Source organism: Mus caroli, unplaced genomic scaffold (genome assembly GCF_978045245.1).
Source record: "Mus caroli unplaced genomic scaffold, Mus_caroli_1 scaffold_18, whole genome shotgun sequence".
NCBI classification, from domain to species: Eukaryota; Metazoa; Chordata; class Mammalia; order Rodentia; family Muridae; genus Mus; species Mus caroli.
The window spans coordinates 30,752,946-30,762,974 of NW_028227273.1; positions in this window are offsets into that span (position 1 = coordinate 30,752,946).

A 10,029-nucleotide genomic window follows, 5' to 3' on the forward strand; every position below is an offset into this window, starting at 1 on the left:
CTTAGAAATGCTTTCATTGTGTCCCATAAGTTTGGGTATGTTGTGGCTTCATTTTCATTAAACTCTAAAAAGTCCTTAATTTCTTTCTTTATTCCTTCCTTGACCAAGGTATCATTGAGAAGAGTGTTGTTCAGTGTCTATGTGAATGTTGGCTTTGTATTATTTATGTTGTTATTGAAGATCAGCCTTAGTCCATGGTGATCTGATAGGATGCATGTGACAATTTCGATATTTTTGTATCTGTTGAGGCCTGTTTTGTGACCAATTATATGGTTAATTTTGGAGAAGGTACCATGAGGTGCTGAGAAGAAGGTATATCCTTTTGTTTTAAAATAAAATGTTTTGTAGATATCTGTTAAATCCATGTGTTTCATAACTTCTTTTAGTTTCACTGTGTCCCTGTTTAATTTCTGTTTCCATGATCTGTCCATTGATGAAAGTGGTGTGTTGAAGTCTCCCACTATTATTGTGTGAGGTGCAATGTGTGCTTTGAGGTTTACTAAAGTTTCTTTAATGAATGTGGCTGCCCTTGCATTTGGAACATAGATATTCAGAATTGAGAGTTCTTCTTGGAAGATTTTACCTTTGATGAGTATGAAGTGCCCCTCCTTGTCGTTTTTGATAACTTTGGGTTGGAAGTCGATTTCTTTAGATATTAGAATGGCTACTCCAGCTTGTTTCTTCAGACCATTTGCTTGGAAAATTGTTTTCCAGCCTTTCATTCTGAGGTAGTGTCTGTCTTTTCCCCTGAGATGGGTTTCCTGTGAGCAGCAAAATGTTGGGTCTTGTTTGTGTAGCTAGTCTGTTAGTCTATGTCTTTTTATTGGGGAATTGAGTCCATTGATATTAAGAGATATTAAGGAAAAGTAATTGTTGCTTACTATTACTTTTGTTGTTAGAGTTGGCATTCTGTTCTTGTCGCTGTCTTCTTTTAGGTTTGTTGAAGGATTACTTTCTTGCTTTTTTTAGGACGTGGTTTCCGTCCTTGTATTTTTTTTTTTTCTGTTATTACCCTTTGAAGGGCTGGATTTGTGGAAAGATAATGTGTGAATTTGGTTTTGTTGTGGAATACTTTGGTTTCTCCATCTATGGTAATTGAGAGTTTGGCTGGGTATAGTAGCCTGGGCTGGCATTTGTGTTCTCTTAGTGTCTGTATAACATCTGTCCAGGATCTTCTGGCTTTCATAGTCTCTGGTGAAAAGTCTGGTGTAATTCTGATAGGCCTGCCTTTATATGTTACTTGACCCTTTTACCTTACTGCTTTTAATAGTCTATCTTTATTTTGTGCATTTGTTGTTCTGATTATTATGTGTCAGGAGGAATTTTTTTCCTGGTCTAGTCTATTTGCAGTTCTGTAGGCTTCTTGTATGTTCATGGGCATCTCTTTCTTTAGGTTTGGGAAGTTTTCTTCTATAATTTTATTGAAGATATTTGCTGGCCCTTTAAGTTGAAAATCTTCCTTCTCATCTACTCCTATTATCCATAGGTTTGGTCTTCTCATTGTGTCCTGGATTTCCTGGATGTTTTGAGTTAGGATCTTTTTGCACTTTGCATTTTCTTTGATTGTTGTGCCGATGTTCTCTATGGAATCTTCTGCACCTGAGATTCTCTTCCATCTCTTGTATTCTGTTGCTGATGCTCATATCTATGTTTCCAGATTTCTTTCCTAGGGTTTCTATCTCCAGCATTGCCTCACTTTGGGTTTTCTTTATTGTGTCTACTTCCCTTTTTAGATGTATTAATGTTTTGTTCATTTTCATTACCTGTTTGGATGTGTTTTCCTGTTTTTCTTTAAGGACTTCTACCTTATTGGTTGTGTTTTCCTGTTTTTGTTTAAGGACTTGTAACTCTTTAACAGTGTTCTGTATTTCTTTAAGTGAGTTATTATGAGATATGCTTTTAAATCTGGGTCATCATGAGATATGCTTTTAAATCCGGGTCTAGCTTTTCGGTTGTGTTGGGGTGCCCAGGACTAGGTGGGGTGGGAGTGCTGCATTCTGATGATGGTGAGTGGTCTTGGTTTCTGTTAGTAAGATTCTTACATTTGCCTTTCACCATCTGGTAATCTCTGGAGTTAGTTGTTATAGTTGTCTCTGGTTAGAGATTGTTCTTCTGGTGATTCTGTTAGCCTCTATCAGCAGACCTGGGAGACTAGCTCTCTCCTCTGAGTTTCAGTGGTCAGAGCACTCTCTGCAGGCAAGCTCTCCTCTTACAGGGAAGGTGCACAGATATCTGGCATTCAGACCTGCCTCCTGGCAGAAGATGAAGGCCTGAAATAGGACCTGTCCCAGAGGCTGTGTTGCTTTGGCCTGTCACAGAAGCTCTTAGCTTCTGTAGTCCACACTCTCACCTGTGCAGACTATTCTCAGAGGTATCCGGGAACCAAGATGGCTCCCCCAGGTGCTCCGGAAAAGCCCTCCTGGGCAGGGTGGACACCTCTCCTCTGGCAGGGAAGGTGCCTGGATGTCTGGAGCCCGAAATGGAGTCTGTCTCAGAAGCTGTCCTCTAGGGACCTTGGGGGTGTCCATCGACTCCGCACCCACGGTGACCTGGTGCTGGGACCGGTCGGAAGGGATTTATCAACCTTTCATATCTTATTCACTGCCAGGATAGTACATTAATATAAATATAAATATAATATAAATATTCCAAGTTTTCAAAGTTCCATGGTCTTTAACAATCCCAACACATAAAAGTTCATAGTCTTTTAAAAGTATCCAAGCTTTCTTTTAAAATCCAAAGTCTTTGTAAACTCCAAAATCTCTTTAAAAGTATAAAGTCTCTCAACTGTGGGTTCCTATTCCATGGTCAGAGTGGATTTTACATATTTTGTTCATTATCAGATTTAATTTGTCTTTGATTTGGAAAAGGTTCATCTACATTTGTAGTGAAGATGAACTTGTAATTTCTTACCATTTCTCTTCGCACTTTTAATTGTATTTTCTCTTAAATTGGTTGGATTTTCTTCTTCCTCCTCCTTTTTCTTTTCCCTAGAAGGGGAGCAACTCCCCTTTATATTTATATATACCCTTTATATTTCTATATACCCTTTATCTGCATATTTCTAGGTCTGGGAGTGTTTTTGTGGAAATATGTTTCTTTCTTTTTTTTTCTATTTTGGAAGCGTTTATTTTCTTATATTTGCCTTTTAAGCTTTCTTCTCAGAGAGAGATAAAGAGATGCCTGCATGTGAAAGGAACTGGACAGGGGCACACTGTCTGTGCTTTCACCAGCTCTCCCACGAACCTGGTGTGGCCTAGTCTGGAGTGGGTACAGCTTCTAATATGTCCTCATCTATTTGTGTTGGCTGCCTTTTATCACGTGTTCAGCCCCATGCAACCATCATTAGAGCACTGATACTGGCTTGTGCCCTTACCAGATTCCCTCTCAGGCAGCTCGGACCCAGCTCCATCCTTTGTATGACTCCAGTCAAGTGAGATCGCAGTGTGCACCCATTGCACACTGGCATCTACACTGAGCATGATTTCCATGAGGTTTATTTAAGCTGTGTGTATCATTATCTCCCTTTTCTGAATGGCATGAATGTACAATAGTTGTCTTGACAGTTCACCTGTTGAGGAAGATTTTCATGCTTCTCGTTTGGGGTTATGGAGAAAGAGGAACTTTTACAAGCTTCTAATTTGGGGCTATGGGGAAAGAACCTGATATGAACATTTGGGTAGAATTTTCTGAATAGAAATCTCTAGCTGCCTAGAATAATGTTCTAAGAAGATTGAACATTTTATTACATTATCTGTGTGTGCGTGCACATGTGCATGTATGTTGGTGTATGAGTGTGGGTGCATGCATGTGCATGTGTGCGCAAGGACAATTTACAGGAGTCCGTGTTCTCCATCATGCATGTCCTGGACTCAGGCTGTCAGGCTTGCTGGGCCCTGGGAAGATTTTATGCTGCTGACTTCAGTTGTGCTCTGTGGAATGTTACTTCTTCCTGACTTTGCTTTGCTTTGTTTTTTCTAGGAAGGTGTCAATTCTATGAAGGTTTTCATATTTATCAGCATTTAGATTATAATCACTTATTTATTCAATTGTTGCTATTTCTGTATTTGAATTGACCTTTTTATGCCTAATATGGCTCATTCTTTTTCCTTCTTAGTAAATTTCATCAGAAGATGATTTTAATTGATGAGATTTGAAATCTCATTAGGACTTGGCTTTCTTCATTCTGTAGATTACTCCTCTCTGTAAGCTTTATGCCAATTTATGAAAATAAAATGTATTTTAAAACTTTTTGTCCTCCACTGTACCTTTAAAATCTGTGTAGTGAACTCTCCCAGTGACCTTGCTCTGGGATGGATATGCAGACAACTTGGGGCTCTCAGCAAGGCCACTCTTGGCTTCTGAGGCCAGATAATAGTTTAATGGAAGGTTCTGGTGTGTGCCCTATCATCTGCTGAGCAGCAGCATTCCTGGACTGTGCCCACCAAGATGCTGGCCAGTCATTCCCTAGTTGTGACACTGCCAAGTGTCCTAGGGGAGGAAGACAAAAGTGTTTACAGCTCTTGCATTCAGTCTCAGGTAGCACTAAGGCCCAGACTCAGCAAGTTTCTAATCTGTTAATTACAATGCCTAACTCATGTAGCTTTGGCTTCCTCATTTTTTTATGTAACCTTTTTGTTGTTTTGAAGTGTGAGATGTCGGGAGATTCGATGAAATGTCTTTCCTAAATTAGCCAATCTCGGGTTATTGGGTGTTCTTCCACCATTGTTTGCTTGCTGATTGATCTTGTCAGTGCCCCCTGGCCCTTCCAGCACATCCTCAGAAAAGTGCACATCTACGGTAGACACAAGATCAGGCTTATCTTTCTGGAATGTCTGCTTTCACTAAGATCATGGGGTGACTGAGGTCAGACCTTGGGAAAGGATATGCTGGAGGAAGGAAAGGAAGAACGGGAAGAATCTATTGTTCTAAGGCTCTGGGGCTATCAGAGCTACAAAGGGGAAAGGGTGAATTTAATGTGGCTTATTTTTAAGAGCCCTTAGGAGTGACCTGGCTGGGACAGATGGCAGCCCCTTCCTCCTATTTGGTTGCCACTAGAGAACGACTCTCAGCCTAACAGCTGAGTTGTTGTGTGTAAATGGTGTTCTTTGAAAGGCCATCACTGTATATCGTTCTGGATTGGGGACTGCTTGTGTTTGTTCTCTTCAAAGTCCCCAAGAGCAACATCCATGACCAAACCCCTTCCTGCCCTGCTTTCTTTCCTGAGACACAGATGTCCTAAGTGTCTTCCTCAGAGTCCACTTGGGCAATGGACTGTCATAATCGCTCTTTGACATTTGTCAGGAAGGCATAGGGAAGGGTGTACAGAGGTAAAGGTGTCAAGGGGCTACTGAGGACATGAGTGGCTTAACTTATTTATTGGCTTTTACTCAGGTCTGGTACGAAACATTTGGTAGGTTGTGGTGGTTTGAATGAAAATGGCCCCCATAGGCTCACAGGGAATGGAACTTACTAGGAGGTGTGGCCTTGTTGGAGGAAGTGTGTCACTAGGAGTGGGATTTGAGATGTCAACCCAGGCCCGATGTCACTCTCTTCCTGCTGCCTGCTAATCTGGATGCAGGACAAGGTGTAGCTACCTCTCCTGCACCATGCCTGCCTATGTATCAGGCTTCCCACCATGGCAGTAATGGACTGAACCTGTGAACTGTAAGCCAGCCCCCAAGAAATGATTTCCTTTATGAGTTGCTGTGGTCACGGTGTATCTTTACACCAATAGAACACTGACTAAGTCATAGGCTGTTGAGTGTTTTCAGCAGGAAAATCTTTCACTGAATGTGGGGTAAGATGAAGCCCCAGTGAAAACTGGTCTAAAAGAGTTGTTTCTAAAGCCACTGGTGGCCCAGGTTCCTGCAACATTTGCTTCTTTTTCTATTAATTCTTGTTATTTATATTTCAGAAATTTCAGTGATAGATGAGTTAACCAATGTCTAGTCAATTGACCCTTATCACTTAACTATTCAGTGGCATCCCTGCTTGCCAGAGAGAGACTGTGAAAGACACAGTTCCCTGAGCCCTGAACTGGGAGGAGGAAAGTTTTAATGTGGGTAATGAGCAGGTCATGGCAGGGTGTTTCTGTGTCTCATTGCTTCCGAAGTGGCCTCTGGGTGGGTTGTTCCCCAAGCCTTTTCAGTACTTGGAGCTGATGAAAGTTTTAGGAGGTGGGGCTTAGACAAAGGCAGTTAGGTCACCAGGGTATGCCTTTGAAGGAGTATTGGGGACCCTGGATTATCATCTATTCTGCAGCCATGAGATGAACCATTCCTCTGCCATTCTTACTGCAATGATACACTGTGCCAAAACAAGGACAAAATGTGTGGGCCAATGGATCATGGTTAAAGGCTCTGAAGCTGTAAGCACAAATAAACCTTCTAAAGGTGCATGTCCCGGGTGTTTTGTCACAGTAACAGAAAGCTGACACAGCAATAAGTGAAGTATTAGAACTCACTCTGTAGGGCAAAGGAATTTCAGGAAACCCCAAAATGACCTCAAACTTGAGTGATCACAGAATCTGCAAGCTAGAAGAGATCTTTCAGATCAGGGTCGTCAGGAGGCAACAGAAATTGTTGACTGAGGTGAAAGGCCTTAGTTAGGAGGCCATGCTGAGGCCATGTAGGGAGAGGGACAACACAATCAATGGGAGCCAGAGACCAAGGCTTACGGATGGCACACAGTCAGGGCTGTGGAGCACTCAGAGGCAGGGATCACAGCAGCACTCTGAAGGAAGGACTCTGCCCTGATGAATGTGTCCTGCTCCTCTCCCTGACCTTCATCACTCAGCCTTGGGAGAAAGGATCCAGCTTTGTAGAGAGAGCTCATGGGTTCCTGGCCTTTTGTAGCGAGATGCCAAAGCTTTTAAATTTAGACTCCTTTTTAGAGAATCGCACCTAAGTTTAAATGTAGGAAGACTAACGTTCTGGTATTGAGCATTAGTTTCTAAGTTGCTCCCCCAGAGAACCTGAGCCTAGCTCTAGGGTCTAGGCTAATCCCCAACAAGAGCAGAGTTTCCAGGTTACACCCCTAACAAGACCAGTGTCTCCAGGTTATTCCCCCAACAAACCTGTACCCCCAGGTTACAAGCCCACCCCCTGCCTAATGACCACCAGTGCAGAGGGGAGCAGAAGTTAAGTTTATGATAGGACTCCCAGCACCAGCCAATTATGTTAAAGGCCACAGGAGCATTCCAATTCGATGCTTGCATAATACTCCCTGCTTGATGCTTACTATAAAGCCTCGCCCCATAGACATTCGGGGCTCCCTCACCACCAAAACCGTCCCACGTGATGGTGGTGCATTGGAGGGGGAGGCTAGCTTGAATAAAGACCCTGCTGTGAGTTGCATTAGATTGGCTCCTGTGTGTGTGTGGTTTTATTTGGGGGGGGGGTTTACTAACATTTCCCTGGCACAACAGTAGCATGAGGTGGGTGCTTAGAACTCCCTTCTGATCAGAGCCTTGCCACTTACAGCAATGGTGGAGTTTCCCCAGGAGAGAAAGCATGGTTTCAGGAAGCAGGCATGGATGATGGGGAAACACCTGCTGAGGTCCAAAGAGAGACAGCATGCCATTTCAGAGATGCTTTAAATAGAAATGAGTTCTTGCCCCTGCATTTTCTGCAAGCAACATCACAGCATCTGCCTAAAGAACTCACCCACAGGGGTGCTTGAGTGCCACAAGAGGGATTTTTGGAGATGCTGTTCTTTCATGCTGTGGAATGGGATTCAATCAGGGAGCCATGTCTCCTGGGTTTCTGATGCACCCGGTCCTTGGTCCTTAGTCAATAACGGCAGAGGGTGGTCCTGGACTCAAGCTGACTAGCTTGGGTAAGAAACTCAACTTCCAAGCAGACAGTGAAGAGGTACTCCCCAATCTAATAGTTTGAATGAAAATGGCCCCATAAGTTCATAGGGAGTGGCACTATTAGGAGGTGTGGCTTTGTTGGAGGTGTGTCACTAGGGGGTGAGGTCTCAGAAGCCTCTGTCACTGAAGACAATGCACTGTCACTTATTGCTGCTGCCTGCTGATCCAGATGTTGAACCCTGAGCTACCTCTCCAGCCTCACGTCCTCCTGCATGTCGCCATGCTTCCCACCATGATGGCAATGAGCTAAACCTCTGAAATTGTAAACCATCCCCAATATTAAAAGTTTTCCTTTACAAGCGTTGCCATGGTCATAGTGTCTCTTCACAGCAATGGAAACCATAAGATAGTGATGTGAAAGCAGTAAGGTCAGAAGGACCGGATGGGTACTGTGCCTATTGTAGTGCAAGGAGAGTCATCTGAGAGAAGGAGTCACAACAGAGAAATGCCTCCATGAGATCAGGCTGCAGGCAAACCTCAGGGCATTTTCTTAATTAGGCTAGCTAATTGTGGGTGGTCCTACCCCTGGGTTGGTGGCCCCGAGTTCTATAAGCAGGCTGAGAAAACTGTGGGGAGCAAGCCAGTAAGTAGTCCCCCCCCCCAATCCCTTGACCTCTGCATCAGTTCCTAACTCCAGGTTTGCTGTTATGACTTCCTTGAGTACAAGTTTAAGCCAGATAAATCCTTTCCTTCCGAAGTTGGTTTTGGGCATTGTGTTTCATTGTGGTGAACAGTAACCCAAACTAAGACACCCAGAAAGCTCCGAGTGGTTCCAGGAACCAACAGTAGTCATTTGGGCCAAGTATTCAGGATCAGTACTGAAGAGATGGGGCTTCAGACAGAGCAAGTGGTGGATAAAATATGGGATCACCCCAAACCTGGGTAAGTAACAGTGTGCGGCTCTGGGATGGGCATGCAGAAGCCAAGCACCTGGCTGTCAACAGCACCGGAGCCCAGGGATGGGCAGAGTTCCTTTGCAGCGGCAGGGAGAGCTTGTTTCCAAACAGCCATCCAGCCACCTTTCTCTCCTAAGTCCTCATGCTATATCTAAACCAATCCTAAAGAGAAAAACAAGACACTTCCCCTGTTTTAGTTAGGGTTCTATGGCTGTGAACAGACACCATCACCAAGGCAACTCTTATACAGGACAGCATTTAATTGGGGCTGGTTCACTGGGTCTGAGGTTCAGTTCATCATCATCATTGTGGGAAGCAGTGCAGCATCTATGCAGGGATAGCTCTAAAAGAGCTGAAAGTTCTACATTTTGTTCCAAAGGCAAGCAGGAGAAGACTATCTTCCAAGCAGCTGGGAATGAAAATGGTCCCTATAGCTTCATAGGGAATAGTATTTATTAGGAAGTATGGTCTTGTTGGATCCCATCCCCACAGTGACACACTTCCTCCAACAAGGCCACTTCTCCTAATAGGTCCAAGCATATTCAAAACACATTCTACTTCCTGGCCCTCAGAATTATCAAACATATGATTCTATGGGGGGCATTCTTAGCCATAGCATAATGCAAAATACATTTAGTCTACCTTCAAAAGTCACTGCATATGCATTAGCATTCCAAAATGTTATAGTGAGGAAATACTGGACAAAAGCCAGACCAGAAACTAGGTGGGCAAACTCCAAACTTTGCATCTCCATGTCTGATGTCAAACCGCTTTCCAGATCTTTAACTCCTTTTACATCTTTGTTGACTGAAACAAACTTCTTTCTCCTGGGCTGGTTCCACTCTCTGATAGCAGTGCTCCTCAGCAGGTATCCCACGGCTCTGACACCTCTAACATCAAAGGGTCTCCAAGGCAACTTCAACTTCACAGCTTCTTGTTCCAATGTCTGGGATCCACACATGATCTTCTGGGCTCCTCGAAAGGCCTTGGGTCATATCTCTCTCTGTTGCATGCCAGGCTTTGGTTGACTTCACTCCACTGCTAATGCTGTTCTTAATGATCATCCCATGGTACTGGTATCTCCAATACACTGGAGTCTTCTGCTGCAACTAGGCCTCACCAATAGCTTCTCATAGGCTCCCTTCATGGTGCCAAACCTCAACTTCTTTACACGACACCTTCAGACTTGGGACGTTAAACTGAAACTGAAGCTGCATTTTCACCAAGGCCTTCCCTGGCCTCTCATAGTGCCAAGCC